The 16,595-nt window shown below is 38.2% G+C and overlaps 1 protein-coding gene across 1 annotated transcript in view; it reads left to right on the forward strand.

The window, feature by feature from the left end:
• The window catches only part of FBXL7 (F-box and leucine rich repeat protein 7), a 188,726-nt gene that overhangs the window by 45,959 nt on the left and 126,172 nt on the right, over positions 1-16,595 (forward strand). The gene's annotated exons all lie outside the window — the stretch shown is intronic.

Genomic DNA, 16,595 nt, shown 5'->3' on the forward strand with positions numbered 1-16,595 from the left:
CTTATTTTCATACTATCAATGCCATGAAAATGTGACGGGGTTTTGCCAAGTTTTCAAAAACGTAGCTGTGGACATAAAGAGCTGACAAGGATTTAATTAGATCAACACACCTCACCTGCAGTTACTGGAGTATGTGATCATCCAGGACTAGATTTTTAACGTCTAGGGGAAGGAGGTGTCTTATGTGTCAGTATTAATACAATGTTGTACTAACTGGCCTATGAACAGAGAAATGCTGATCCTTCCCTGCTGCCACCTTATATGTGAGTAGATGTGCTCTGTTAAATGAAAGTGTATTGGCCCTAGTTTTTACAAGAGTGTCTTCGAAGGCTGAGAGGAAATCATTAAATGTATATGTAGTTTAATGATGTAAACTGAAAGTATTTTTTTAAACGATAAATTTATGTGCCTTAACTAGCATTTCCGCTCATCTTTTTCATAATAAATCGGTTGTACTTGGTAATTATCAAATAATAATTCTGATTTCTTACACTTCTGTCATTACAAATTAAGTTACAAGCTCAGATTCCTCTCAGTCTGGCTTTATTTCTTATGGTTAAAAGAAATAATAGACTTTGAATAGTTCTAGTTTGGCAAGTCTGACTATGACTGTAGAATCTGTACAGTAAAAGCAGTTCATGCAAGTAATAAATGACCATATAAATCACAAGAGTTTATTGTTAGGCATGCATAATCCCATATCAGGAATGAGGATCTGGCACCTATGAATGATGAGAGATACTGGTTTAGAACCTCTGCTTTTCAGTCCAGGCAATAAATTTAACAATAAATGAATAAATCATTAATAAAGTTAAGTTGAATAGTAGACTTCATGTTTCTCTAAGCCTTAGAGTCAAAAGTTTTGAGGTACCTGAAGGAAGTGAATTGCCAAGACACAAAGTAAATGTAGGAACTGTATAAAAGCATTTTAAGTTCTCCGTATGAGAGCTGGGGAAAAAAAAAAAAGAAACCACAGAGGAATAGTGGAAACTCTGAAGTCAGTACTTAACAATTGCTTTAAATTTCTGTTTTATTTCAGTCAGTAAAGCATGTTTTTTTCTTTATTTTCAAATCAGATAATGCAAAATAATCCTTTACTAATCTCTAAGATTTATGTTCTTAATCTAGCCCATTGTAGAGCCAGCGAATACCAATGTTGAGCCCAAAATCTTCACCACTGGTTTGCAGCTGATTAATTCATTAGCGAGGGAGGCTTAAATGCAGGCCAGCAGATGCTGTAGTAAAGATATGTTTTTATGAGTTGTCCTGCAGATTCAGAAAGAGTTCAGGGCAGTGTTGTTGTGTACTCCATACTTGGAGGTGATTTCAGATGTGAACCTAGTTTTTCTGTGCCCTGGAAGAGTGTGATTTGACACTTATTTTGACAACACCAGAATTAGTCTTTTCCTCAGCCTGTGCTGTTGCTACTACTTTCCTACCAAGTTTTTCTGCTGAGGAGTTACTAATGTGGATCAATTTAATATAAATTGACTTAATGTCAATTCCTGTATAATCTGGCAGATATTTTGAATGTCATAACCAGGGAGCATAAGAGTTCCATGATGGCAAGTGAGAGCAGAGACATGGAAGTGGTGTTGGGGAAAAACAGGGACCGTTGAAACCAGTGCTGTTACTGGAAGGCACATTTATCAACCCCTGTGTCTGGATTTTTTACTGAAGCTGCCTCTTTTCCCCATGTGCAGTACACTTATGCTGTAGGAGGATTCAGCTGAACAGAAAGACTCATGCCTTCTGCAAGCAAGACAAGTGGAGTTCTGTGCTTACAAGACTGAATGCTTTTATACTGTTCAGTTAGAGTAGTGTCTAGGGACCAGCTAAGAACAGGAGCCTGATTGTGTTAGATGCTGTACAAGCAGTGGCAGTTATGTCTTTTCATAGGGGTGTTTACATAACATTTTATAACTGTTAGTTAAATTTACCTTTATAGCACTCCATACTCTAGTATTTGCTTGCCGTGATACAGTAGTACTTGCCCACCCCAGAGACTGGTAAATGTATCTTGCTCTTCACCATGAGACTGGTTTATCACAGGGACAGACCACTCCAACTCTGCCCTTTGCTTTAGCCCTGTATTGTAAATTCATAGAACTGTATGCTGTCCTATGAATGAGCCACATGTTGTGTGTGGTGAGATGTATGTGCCCTAGGTATGGAGTGGGAAGGACTATGAAACATTGCAGGTGAACTCTTCTTCACCCTCATTATGTGACACAATCTTAATTGAACAAGTTGCAGACAGCTTCTTTGCATCCCTTGAATTTCTATTGGCAGCTGAATTCCTGAGTGCCCAGCTCTGTGAAGAGTTGTCCTGGTTGGTTAAACCACAACAAGAGTGTAGAATTTGTGCTTGAGGCTGAAGGCCTTTCATGGCTCCTGTTTTCCAGCTTTGCAAACAGACCTAATTCTTTCCAGTTCTGCACAGCATGTCTTCTCTTCTGTTTCTGTTAGAGAGTTGACACAACACTTGTTGAAGTTCAATCAATGAAATGCCTTGAAACAACTAGAAAGAAAATCTGTGGGACTGATTCCTACAGGCTCTGTGGTACTCTACAGCAGAGAAGCAGTCATGTAAAGTACTGCTTAGGCAGGTATGGATTCCCAAGGACTGCAAAAAGTGTCAAGTAGGACTCTTGCTTGAAAGAGCAAACCATCTCAGGAAGTATCTGGCAGCAGGTGTTATCTTGCCATCAGTTGGAACAATCGAATGAACCACACTCTTAGTCTTGCCTACTGCAACCATTATATTTGTAAAGTTTCAGTGCTGTGATGTTTCTCTATAGGATGGGTACGAGAAAGGGGTAACAAGCTTCTTGAAATGGCTTATATGGTGTTCCAGTCCTAGATATGCTGTTAAGGCAACATCAGTTAAATCTCTTGATGGAGATGCAGTTACGGCCAATATATGGTACCCTTCCTCACGTTATGGATTATGAGCATCTGTAAGTTGTGGAAGGAGATTTTATGTTTCAGAGACAAAATGCTTGTCATGCTATTAAATATTCCCTTGGTGAACTGTGCATCCTCTACCAGTGAAAAACAGAGAGTATGTGTTAGTATCCTTAGCCAAACCAGCTTCACTCAGTGATGCATTGGAGAGGTAACAACTACTCTGTTTCTGTTGTGTAGAGGAATGCAGACAGTAGCTGGTAGATCACACAACTTCCTAAATTCAAACGTGAGATACCAGTGATACACCTGAGAGGGATGCAAAGGTGAGGCTGTACTGGTGCAGAAACTGAAGTCCAGTTGCTCTCATTGTGGCTTTTACTTACTATACTTCAGTGAAGGGCAAGTGGCCAAAAATAGATGTTTGGTCCTCTCTGTAAATCAGAGTATGCTGTAGAGACTGTTTGTTTGGCTACGGCTTGGCTCAGAAGGAAGCATGGTAGACTGTGGGTGTGTATGCATGCTCATGCCTCCGCACTGTCTCCTCTTCTGAGGATACAACTTTCTTTAGCTTTGAATATACGCTGCCTCTTACTTCTTTTCCAGTCTCAGACATTGTCTGCAATTCTTTACCCCATCAATCAATTACAGTTAGAAACTTGAGAACACATGAGTTTTTGCTACCCCCCATTGCTCTTCTGGCAAGTGAAAGACTAAATGGATTTTTGTGGGCCATTTAAATGCAATTTGCTAGACACAGTCTCAGCTGGAATATTATTGTCTAAAACTTGATTTAGAAGATTAGACTGAATGTTTTTCTATGGGTTTACCTTGATCAGGGAGCTTTCTTCTAACACTTACCTGCAGAGTGTGGAATGTTATGTTGAGGCTGGATGCTTCATATTAACTTGACTGTTTTTCAAATAAAAAATCAATACTGTTTGCACTTCATGTATGTGGCTGTTAAGTGGTAATCCAGAGGCAGATTTAAATTGAGAGCTCGTGTATGAGTTCCATGTATGAGTTCTAATTTATTTCTTAGTTTTATAAAGTCAAATTGAAAGATTAGGCCTGAAGCAAAACACTTTTAGCAGAGGGGCTCAGTGCTGAAATACCTCTGAATATATCCTCTTAAATGTTTATGTTTTGAATTTTGTGGAAATACAGTGAAGCTAGTTGCTGTATTCTGCAGAGGTTAAAATTATATTTGCTTTTAGTAATGTTGACTTTTAGGACCCTTCAAAAAGTAAGTATTTAACTTTGTATTTCCTTCTGCAGTACTCTGAGAATTCTTGAGTCTGGCTTCCTCATAAGATGTTCATGTACCTTAAATAAACTTTAAAAAGACCATGTTTTGAAATCAGACTAATTAATAGAACAAGCTTTTCACCTATGAGCTCTCAGATGTATGTTTATTGTAGAGATCAAGTGCATTTGTTTTGGCAGAACCTGTTTATATGCATCTCAACAGAAGAAGTATTTCTTCTCAAGTTTAGGTGTGTACTAGAAATAGTCCCCTATTCTTATAACTGTGTCCTCCTTTCTGTTTTATTTGTACTTTTTAGTGGTTCTGGTGGACTTGGTAGTGTTAGGTTAATGGTTGGACTTGATGATCTTAAGGGTCTTTTCCAACTTAAATGATTCTATGATTCTGAGAGAAGCAGGCCCTATAGCCTGGCTGGAATAAGTAGGTTCATTAGGAACAATTCCCTCCATGAAATCACATATGGGGGAAATGATGTGAAAATGTAGCATTTTTCAAATATGTAATGCTTTAATTAGTCATGTAAGACTTATTTTATACGCACCATCTGTGCAAGATGATACCTGGCTAAAGTTGTTCAGGTTGTGTTGCTGTGGTCCTCAGCATCCTTTTATGGTGGGTCTCTACCACCAAAGCTTCTTGAGGCAGATGGTATATTAGTGAGTGCTGGTCTATGCTACGGAATTTCTGCTGTCTGTCATCTTCCCCTGGCACTGTGATAAGTTCCGGAGAAAAGGATAGCTGTGAAGGTGGAACTAGCCTTCTTTCAGTACCGGTTTTCATTCTGCTGAAGTCCTTGAAAAAAATACCACCACCCAAAAAAGCCTCACCCCAAAACCCCAACAACCAAAAAAAACCCCGACCCCAAACCACAAAACACCAAAACAACAGAACAAAAACAACAAAAGCACCAAAACCCAGACCAAAACCAAACAATCTCCCCAACCCACCAAAACCCAACACCACCTCCTTGCCCCTCCTCCAAAAAACCCTCAACCAAAACAAAAAAAAACCCTGGAGCTAAGAATTACAGCTGGTGGCAAGTTTTAGGAATTTTGGAGCTCTCAATAATACTTCTACCATTCTAAATATAGAAGTACAGGTATTCACTCAAGTTTCCTTTAATTATAGAAATACCAGCTATTCAAGTAGCTGAAACTGGAGCATACTTGGATAAGGTTTTCTAAGACAAATTAGCCTCAATTCGTGTAATAATAGCAAAAGTCCATGCATTTGCTGTACTCTTCTAATAATTTCTTAAGAAAATAACTTTCAAGTGACTTTTAAAACCACTGGAATTTGACTACTAGTACTGCATTGCTTTAATCTACAAATTGCAAGTGAATTAATATGTCATTAATATCTAATGGAGGAAAGTAGGAATAGAGAGTGTTCAGCCATACCGTTCTTTGACACTTAAGATATTAAAAGTAACTTTAGAAGACTACAGTGAATAATGGAACAAGCAGCTACTTTTGCAACATTTTTAATGAACTGTGGAAAGTTTGAGCTTTATCAATATGTGAAGTCGCTTGAGCAGTGGTTTTGCACTCTTATTTTCTCTGTTTAAGAACGATAGACACTTTTGTCCCTGGCTTTCATACTCAGAGGTATAGAAAATTAATGATATCTTGGCTGTCTATATAGAAAAATTTCTTTTCCATCAAAATTTGAGCTTTATATCAGAAAACATTTATCACTGCTCTACATGGGAATATATTAAGTGACATTTCTTGAACACAGAAAGATTCATTTGGATTGTGTGCCTTTCATTTCACCTTACAAATGGGGAAACAAAGTACATATTATAGTATGTTTTCAGGGAGGATGTCATTCTGTTAATCCTCTGGCTTCATAATCATATTCTTTCAAAAGGCTGGGTGTCTTTTGGATGTCTGAGTAATTCTTAATTCATTCAATGAATTTAAGAAGAGGGGTCCTTGCATTGTGCATAATGATGGACACTATGAAAAATGTGGAAAGGTGCTACTGAATGTTTTTGGTATTTAATGTGGTTCCTGATGGAGACTCAGCTCAGACAAAGATTCAGGTGAGTGCAATCCTGATCTTACTTCAGAGGGAGATAAAAATCTTAGAGAACCAGTTTGCAAATAAGCAACCCTTCTGTGTATTATGTTTCACATAATAAGGTAGATAGCTATGTTTAATATATTGGAGTTCCACTGAAGCTTTTGAGTGGTTTGTGCATCCTCTCAGGACATTGAGCTAATCAAGTGTTGTGGCAAAAGACTGTTTTCTGAAAAGACATGCTGTTTTCCACCCAGTTTTTCTTGATGATCCTTTTGGCAGAAGGAGCTCTTCTGATCCCTTCCTACATCAAACACCTGTTAAGAAATCTTTTCTCACTTCAGTTCTTTAATATTTTTCCTTTTACTAACCCGGTATTAGAAATTAAAATCTGTATATGTTCTTTCTGGATACATGCAAGCATATGCATAACTCCTAATTCTTTTGATGGCAATTCTCTTCCTTTTTATGTCTGTCCTCATGTCTTTGCAGCATCTCTTACCAGGAATTTGCGCGCTTGGTTCTACTGTTGAAGTACTGTCTAAGCAGACTTTCTGTGCACCAAGCCCTGTCTGAATTTGATATGAATGCCTGAATTTGCCCCTGCTTACTTGGAACTGGGCTGAGGTTCAGTTGGCTTTGAGTGAACTGTGGCTGTTTTGAGTTGGTAGTGAAACTGGAGACCAGGTAAGCTTCCTAGGGTTTTGTGTTACTTTTCTAGCTGTGGAGTTTTCTAGAGAAGTGAAATGTTGCATTACTGAATGTGCCAAAACAGAATCATTTGAAGCCAAAAAATTGGGAAAGAATAAGAGGTGGATGGGAGGAGTGACAGTTAATAAATCCAAAACTATAAACACTTTGGCAGAATAAACAGAGCTCACTATTTAAATTCCTTTAACCAACATATCTGAATGCATACGCAAATATAATCACCTCGAGCAGTATGTGGAGGTACAGAGTAGTATAGAGGTTGTTCTTGGGCATTATTTTTTGTGTTTAACCACATCTTGTTATGCTTTTGCTATCTAATAGGCAGTGTTCCTGCAAAGCTGTTCTGCTAATTTTAACAATACCATTGCAATCAGCATTTAAATCAGAGTTCAAATACAAGGCAAAAGCAGTTGGGACATTGGCAAGGTTAAAGCTGCAAATTGAAACCTTACGTTATTCTGGCTAATTTGTGCTGAAATACTATAGCCAAATGTTTAAAACTTGCCCAAACAATACTAGGAACAAATTGGAAAGGTACATAAAACTGCAGTCTTACTTGATCTGCTGCCTGAAATGTGAGACCTACCAGAGCAAATGCACTTACAGTACAGTTAAAGAGAAATGATCCCAATTTAAAAACCTGGCATTAGCTTTTCCAGAGTAAGGTCTGATGCTTGGTAGGAGTGATTACGGTTTATTCAATTACCTGTAAATCTGATTTTAAGGAATCCAAGATCCCAAATGTAATTCTTTATGTAAAATGCTATACCAAACTACTTAAATACTGTTATCACAGGGAGGTTCTTACACTAAATTGTTCTTCGTTATTGCCTATGCTGGCTATTTGAAGTAGTTTCCTTCTCTGAGAAGTGAGGTCACCTTGAAGTATCTGATGATTGCCCAACATTTGCTGGTCTAAAAACTATCTTTCTTGAATGCTAGACTGTCTGCTAAGACTGCTTGAAGAATATATACAACCTGATAACGCATATTTAAATATGTCAGGCTTATCCATTTTCCAGAATTTATGAACTGACACTAGCAAGTTCCTCCAGATTAATTCTAGTACTTGATCGAAATAATGAAATAGAATTGGAGTAGCAAGTTTTTGCCTTTAACTCGACAATTCCTGTTAAGATGCTGTAGTTTAAATTTATTGCACAAAATATCCTGCCTTATTTTCCTGTATCTTATCTTTTTATGTCAGCTTGTCAAATGACTGTATAATTTTTAAGTCTGATATTGCCAACAGTGCCAAAACTAGCAGCATGCTTGAGAAATATCCGCTTAGAGTTGCTGACTCATTCTGTTCTTCTCTTCTGGCTATTGTACCATAGTGCCTGCTACTGTGTTTTTCTCAAGTTACTGAAGTTTGGCATCTCCTTGTTTCTGCCAGCATTCCTCAGATTTCCCTTGAGAAGTATGTACTGAGATTGGCTGACAAAAATGGCAGTTCGATAATGGTAATTCTCATGTTCTTGTTAATTCTGACTGCTGGATCATCATTGGTTTAGGCAATTAGAGTGGACTAGGCCGGAAGTATAAGCAGAATTTATGAGCATGAGTATAATCTGGTAATTAGCCAAATACATTTTCCTCTAGCCTTAATTAGCCACACTTGAACATACAACTTGTGCTGTGGTGGTGTGCCTGCTGTGAGCTCAGCAACAGTCTGTTGTGATATTTCCTTTCACATTTAAGGCTAGTTTTCATCTTGAACTGTGATCATGGATTGAACCTTGAACCATATACTTGAACCTCAAAGTATAATTGCTGTTTTAATGGTTCAAACAGAAGACTTTTTTTTTTTTTTTGGATACAGGAAAACAAGTACCCATAGCAGTCTATCAGCTACACTGAGCTAGGAGATTTCTACTCAGTTGCTCTGGCCTCTTGTGTGTATGTAGGCTTGCCAGAAGGTGCGCAGGATTTCTTTAGAGATGCGTTGTAAATGCCTGTTTGTAAGATTTGGTAGTCAATTTAGATCAGCTAGTTTGAGTTACTCTCCAAGAAAGTGAAGTATGGAGACTATTCATAGGCAGGTAGCCTACCTGTGTTTATGCTGCTTTACAGATGTGAATGCATGAGTGGAAAAAAGCCTGATAACTTTACTGGATGACTGTAACCTGTCATGCTGCTTGCAATGGCTTGGATATATCTTAAATCTCCATTGTAAATTATTGTCAGTCACGATAGAGAAATTTCAGTTTGTACCAGTGCCTAATCTAATCTATAGTGCTTCCCCCCCCCCCCCCCCCCCCCCCCCCCCAACATGAAGTCCATGTCCATCTTGTATATCCAAGAGAGTGAAATTTTACAGCACTATCAGGTATTCATTGTTTGCAGGAAGTCTTTTACTTGTTCTTTGTAGGTAAATAGTGCTAGGTGGGAATCTCTGAAAGACGAACATTAATGTTAAGAGATCTCAAGGATGTGGGTAGTAGGAACAAATTCTTCACAGCTGTGAAGTTTGCTATTTGCTTAATCTGAAGATATATGTTCATGTAGACATGTAAAGGTAGATCTTATTGTTTTAAACACCCCCATCACATCCCCCTGGTGAGATAAACATTTGCAAGCCTTGCCAGGTAGGTCTTTAGCTCCCATTTGAGCAATAAAAACTGTTTGTGGCACCTGAAAGCTCAGAAACTGTGCACTTTGCAGAGCCATTGTTTACCTTGCACAAGGAAGGGCTTTTATAGTAGTTTTCCTTTATAGAACAAAACCAAATGTTGTTTAAATGATAAAATCATAATTGGAATGTCTTTAGTGGGCTCTAGCTTGGGAGACTATGTTTACTTGGTCCTTCTTCATTGTGGGCTGAGATAAAACATTAGCTTGAACTCTGTGTTCTGAAATCATCATGCTCTTTGACCTTTGCTGTTCTTTTGCTTTTGAAAGAAGATTTTAGTAACTTTTTGTAATCTGAGGCAAAATTACAGTCCAATCTGATTTTAGCTGTGAGTGTATTTTCTCTTTGCTGTGCCAGTAGAGTTAACTTTCTCAAATTTCTTTTAATGCCTTTGTACCTCAGATTCTGTTGTGCTACACATTTTCTGTCCAGCCTTGCATTTGTATTTGGAAGGCTTTTGCAATGTTAAGCAAGTGAAACTGATCAAGAAGCTAATGTGCCTGGTTTTAATGGGAGATTATTCTGGATCTGGCTAAAATTCACAATATTCTGAATCTGCTTTGGCTACTTGTAGTAAAAAGAACTGACATCAATAGTTGTCAATTCGTGCTGTTAATTTGTCAGACTACTTGACAACTATTTTGGGGGAAAAGATTCTGGAGGAACACTTTTTTCTTTCTGCTGATGTGGCATTGGGTGAATGACAGAATCTGCTTGTATCCTTCAATATTTAGTAAAGATCACTTCTGTCAGTGTCTAATTAGGCAAGACAGACTCTGATAGCATTTGATGAAATCTGAATATTTTGCTGGACTATGTGAAGAATGTCACCCCCAATGAAACTGTATCTGAATCAAAATAACAGCATTACCATTCATTCACTGGGTTCAGATTTTACCAATCATATTAAATAGCTCTTTGGAATGAAGGTGAATTGGTTTCTTCTCAGCTTGAGGTGTTAACACTTTCATATACTTGTAATTTTGTAAATGATTTTTGTTTAGAATGTGCATTTGTATATGGCCAAAACAAGAAATGAACCCAAACCACACAGGAAATAGTCACCCCCACCTAATATTTTCTGTGTTACTGTGATGATACCAGTCTTTTTTAAAATATTGCTCATAAGGAGAAGACTGGGAGGCTTCAAAAGCAAATGGGAGATTCTGTCATGAGAAACTATTGTCATGAGTATCCATAGATGTCCATTTTGAGTTAACAGACAAATGCTGATGTGAACTGAAAAAACAGGGCTCATGTCATTTATCTCATGTCCTGATTTCTGTTATTGGTTGTTCCAGTTCTGATTTAGATGCCTAAAGGGGAAGAACACGGGTATCCTTTTGTATTTGGTGATAAATTAATCCCCAAATTATTACTGTAACTTTATTATCCTTCATTCATGCTTTGACTCAGAACTTTAAGTGATTCTATGCTGCTTAAATTTTGCACCTGCTAATTTAATAGAAATTGGAACATATAATATTAGAGCAGCTCCTTATATGTCCCTAAGAGAGAAAGATCTTTTCTCATCTATCTTGAAAATAAGATGAGCATAGAAGGCCAATATGCCATGAACTTGTTGCTGTTTAACATTCGTGGGCTCTAAATTAGAGCAACCATTTTTAAATATGTAATACTCTGCGCTATTTAGGAGGGAAGAATGATGAAACAGTAATTAAACAGTAACTGAAATATTGGCCTGACTAAGGGGGAAAAAAGGAATGTAGTTGGGAACTGCAAGCAGTAAAACTAGGTGAAAGAAACTGAAAAACAGATCATATTAGCTGCAAAGTCATAAAAAAATGTGAATGTGGTTAAAAGTATGAGTGACCAAACCTTTGTATCCTGCTGTCTATTGCTCAATATGATATATTATGCTTATAAACTTAGCAGGCTCAGATACTGCTGAAAGGATAAAGTGTTTCCTTTGGGCCCCTTCATAGAAATTGTGTCCTTTCGTCTGAATGGTTAGCCGATTCAGGCCAGAGAAATGAGCATTTTGTAGTGGATGGTTTAGTTAACAGCAACTGTAATCGTGGTGACTCTCTGGAATTTGGTGGCTGCTGGGAAAACTGATGTATCATGTTACTTTGGTAACCAGATAAGCTTCCTTAATCCAAAAGGTAGCTCATAAACTCTGTGTGAAACTTGCTGATATTTGTCTTGGATTGTGACTGGGGCTCTAAAAAATAGTTCACGTATTAGTCCCAGAACATTGCTTATTGTCCTGGATTAAATTACGCATTTACTCTCATCAAAATCCAAGAGTTAAGTGTCACTTAGTAATATCAAGTCCTAACAGAGGCCATATTTCTTCAAAGCTTTGAAGGAGTTCAGTCAACGTTTGAGGAGGTTGTGGAACCTCGCAGATATATCCCATCAAGTAGTTTCCCTAAAAACTGAGGTGTTTGACTGCTTGAGCTGTTCTTGAAAGAACTCATTTGCACTGGAATAGGGGTCTTGCAGATTTAAAAATGCACCCATCTTCTTAAGAAGTTGTTACTGGACTGAAATAACTCATGAAAAAGTTATTCCTTTGTTAAAAGGATATAGAAAAATAATATCCCTAGAGCTAGTAATAAACCATTACACAAAGTCTCTGTGAAAAGCAAATAGCTGAAACTTGAGTGAAAATCTGAGGCATGTTTGTCAGCTCCTTTTAACCCCAGGACCAAGGTTATCTTTGGTATGAAATGGACTGCTGTCAGTGATACTGGTCTCCATTTATGTCCTGATGCATTCCTCTACAGCAAGAAAAATGAGTGTATTTTAGGTGTTAAGGTGCTACTTGTGTGTAGGGGTTTTTATTTATTTGTGTTTGCATTCATTTGCTTGTGTCCAGGAAACTAAATTCAAGATTTGGATGAGCTTCAACTCTTCCCCTCTGTGCACATATTGGAATTTTCAAGAAACTTGGCATGGGAGGATGCTGAACTGAAAACATGTCACCAGTCCTCCCCTCTTTACCCACTATATTGCAGTAGTTTGTGGTGTGTGTGTTTACTCATTAGAAAAGCTAGAAAGGTTTTGTTGCCTTGGTTGCTTCTTGAAAATTAAGTAACATAAATTCTGTTCTGACTTTGAGTATGTTTTAATACTAATGTGGTTCAAACATCAACTGAAAGAATTTTTCTCCTTGGACAGTAATCTTTTTAATTCTGACCCAGTTTTGTGGGCACTCTTGTTGTGGTCTGTGAATGACTTGCTCAGCTCAGAATTAGGTCTTTTGCTGGGCTTGGAAGATTTTAGGTTCCTGTGCTGTTTTGTTGACATACTAGCTTAACTTCCTCACTTGTACATCATGTCTATTGATTTTGATCTAAATGAAGGACACTCCTTCCCCCAGTTTGTCAGGGCATCCTACACAGAACTCTGAAAGTGTGACATGACACCTTTGCTCACCAAGTCAGATGCATTTAGGATAATTCATCTTAATGCAGATGTACAGATTAGCTGAAGTTTTCAAGCTTCAGGTATTCTTGTCAGAGCCATTGCCACTTAGCATCTGGAAGTAGTAGAAAAATCAGCATCTTCTCTTTTTCTTCGGGGAAAGAATTGCAGGCTGACAGGACAAGGCCAGGGAAAACCAAGTGTTTAACTGTGTTGCACCATCTTTAAAATGCTGTTGTCTTACACATCCAGAATATGATGGTCTTCAGATACAAGTATTCAAACCACAAATCACTCAATGGCAAAGGTTTAAAAGGGGAGGAGGGAGTTTATATTTGGGTGTTGAAATACATGGTCTTATTCTCAAAGTTTGAACATTGCATATTGTATCTTGGGCCTGTGCAGGACACTTAAACACTGATTTGTAATGGTTTTTATTTGCCCTGCTCCCCCCCTCCTTTTTTTTTTTTTTTTAAGGGTGAACATTTGACTGTGGAGTTAGATCTGATAACTCTTGTTCTTTTGTGTCTGTTGAACATTAATGGAACAGTCAAGTAGGTATTGAACTCGTGACTGACGAGTCTGAATGGACTAGGATTTTTTTTTTGCCATTTCTGCCACAAGTTAGTTTGTTTCCATATCATGAAAGTTTCATTTTGAGGAAGGAAGGGTCCACTCAAACTAAGGGCACTGAATTTAGACTCGGAGTAGGAAGAAGTGATGACAAAGGATAGCGAAGTTAGTAAACCTTAAGTTGAAAACAAAGCTTCTGTGCTGTATGATACTAAAAAGGCAGATGTAGTTTCAGGTTTCATATGTAGGGGTAACACACTGCTAAGCAGTGATAATAGACATTAAGGCAGATGTGGGCCATTGCATTCCAGCGCTAGTGTCCCTTTACAGAAAGCTTCTGGTGAAAGCAACCACATAATCTTGATAAACTTGTATAGAGGTCTGATAAAAGGAACCTTGCCAATTTTAGGTGGATGGAAATCTGGAAATTCTAGAAGACTAGTACACTATTGAAACAGTAATAGCTTGTGATGTCAACTAATTTTGAGTCTGTACTCACTGGAGAATCTTTGTGCTGGGCAAGCCTTGAAACAAGGTCTGTATCAGGATGGTTGGATTGTTTTGCTCCAGGCAGTAATGGCCTTCACGCACTGGTAGCTTATGACCGTAGGTATGTACCACTGAATTCAGCTGAGCAAATGCATTTCAGCTATGAAAAATGGCATGAATAAGCTAAAAAGAAAGTCCTTGTGTTTATTTGGAATGTAGTAGAAGCTGCTTTCTGTTGTGCATAGAACATTACTGTTCAGTATTATAATCATAGAATCATGATTTTATGTACATAGAATAGAATATTAGATAGAATAGCATGTTATGCATGCTTTTAACTCCTTCATGAAGGACAACTGATGGAATAAAAGTCGAGACTGAAATTTGTACTATTTAACTGAAGTTTACATTGGAAATGGTACAGCTTGGAGTTTAATTCCTACTTTGCTCATTGGAAAATCTTATAGAAAATACTTAATATTTTCTTTAATCTAGCATGATGTTCAAACATGCAAGTCAGAACAGCAAAATCATGTTATTTCTGTCTGCTTTCCTGTGGCAGCAATAACTCTTTGCATGGCTCTGGTTTTACCATTGCTCTGGCAAGCTTTGGAAGATACCAGTAACCAATATACTAGAAACCTGTTGGATGATGAAAAGGCCATGGATTTAAATACCTGTATGCCTGCTGTCGCCTCCTCTGTCATGATCAAAGCTTGTTTTGCTGGGCACTGTGTTCCTTCTGTCACATGGATGATATTGGACCTTATCCTTCTTAAGTTCAGCTCCTGGAAATGTCTTGCCATTTCTTATTCCTACACTAGTCTTCCACTTTCTGAATGTGAGATGAAGCTGTCCTCACTGCCAGCTTGTTGTTTTCCTGAATATACTCGCCAGGCTGAAATGATATACATCATATTACAGGCTGCTTGCTGCCAAATTTTACTCATATATATATATTGCTCAAGCTGGAAACCTCCAAAGCAAACACAGAGAGGAAATCAAAATTAAATTAATCCTCTCCAAGGATGTATAAAGTATGGCTGCACTGAGGTTTACAAGTTGAGGGTGAGAGGGACCATTGGTTGTGTGGGAGTCAGAAGCCACTGGTATGCACAAGCCCTTTCTATTGCATTTCTTCTTGGGCTGGAGTTGCTTAGCATGAAGACCTTAAGGTTTTTTAACGATAGCTAGACAAATGACTTTGCAAAACCATGGTTAACTATAGAACCGTAGGGCATTCTTGGCAGTTTGCATTCACACGATTAAAGCAAATGAGTCACCAGTTTCTCCGGAGCCCTCAGAGCTGTGCATTTGCTTCACGTAATGTACTCAAAGCATCTTAGCTGAGACGGAACAAAGCTCTGGAATCTTTACTTCTGGACATGGTATGAAGGTTAGGTTGGAGACCTACTTTCTGGTGTTCTTGGTTGAGAGGACTCATTTCGGGACAGTGCTTAATTCCGTTGTACTACTGCTTTCCTTCTTAAGGCTGGGTTTGGGCTGACCAGCAGGAGAAATCAGTGCCACTTGAAGGCTTTGATGCCAGCTCTCTCTCAGCTGGCATGAGAGGTGGAGGCAAGAAGTAGTGGCTGATGGCTTTCTTGAAACATCTAATGGCTATACCTCGTCCATTTTCATGCGGATGAAAGGAGTGCGTACTGCCTGCAGGGGATGAAAGTTAAATGGAATTGCATGGCAGAACTTTGTGCAATTGCAAAGTAGACTTGAATGCTATTTCATCCAGAAAAATGTCTTGTGATTTGTTTGTCTGGAGTTAGAGGCTTTGGATATTTATAATCTCACCTGAAATGAAATGATACCCCATACTGTATAGGTATTCAGGAAAAAAATGACTTGACAAGCAATGGCAGTCATAAAGTAATTAATCTACTTCCACAAAGCAGGAAAATAGGCGTGATGGCTGAAGTGACAATCATGACTGTCCTTCACCAATATTGTGCACAGGAAGGAGGAAATGAAAACCTTGCCTTTTTTTTCTATAAGCTCAAAAGGGCTTCATGATTATAAACATAATATAGAATGTCATCAGTGATCACCGTGATCTACCTGCTGCTTGCTCTAAAGTTTATTAAATTATTAGGAGCAGTTAAACTGTTGTCTTGGATAATTTGAATGTCTGGTTAAATTGTTTTGAGAAGTAAAGCTGTAACTGAGTAGCTTAATCTCGAGTTGCTCTGGGGGAAAAACTTTGAAAATGAACACACTTGAAATAGGTGAGTTCAGGGGTTGAAAGTGTGCCCTGTTTAATACAGAGGAAAGCATCTGCTTGCAGTCTTGCAATATTATCTGTTACTGAGACTTTGCTACTACTCCCTGTTGTTCAGGATGAGACTTGCAGAGAATAGTAAAGCTTTTCCAGAAGAGCTCCTGTGGTGGGAAGTTACGAGTGTGTTGTCCTGCTGCAAATCATGTCTCATCTTCTGCAAGCTTAATCTTTGTACAAGTCCTGTATGATTAATTTCTACTGATAGGCAAACAATTTTCCATGGCTTCCCTGCTAAATATGTCAATTTAGGTTACTGGTGAAACTCAGATGTCATTAATCAAGCACATACCATTGACCTAGAAGGGAGA

The sequence above is a fragment of the Accipiter gentilis genome, chromosome 20 (assembly GCF_929443795.1).
Source record: "Accipiter gentilis chromosome 20, bAccGen1.1, whole genome shotgun sequence".
NCBI classification, from domain to species: Eukaryota; Metazoa; Chordata; class Aves; order Accipitriformes; family Accipitridae; genus Astur; species Astur gentilis.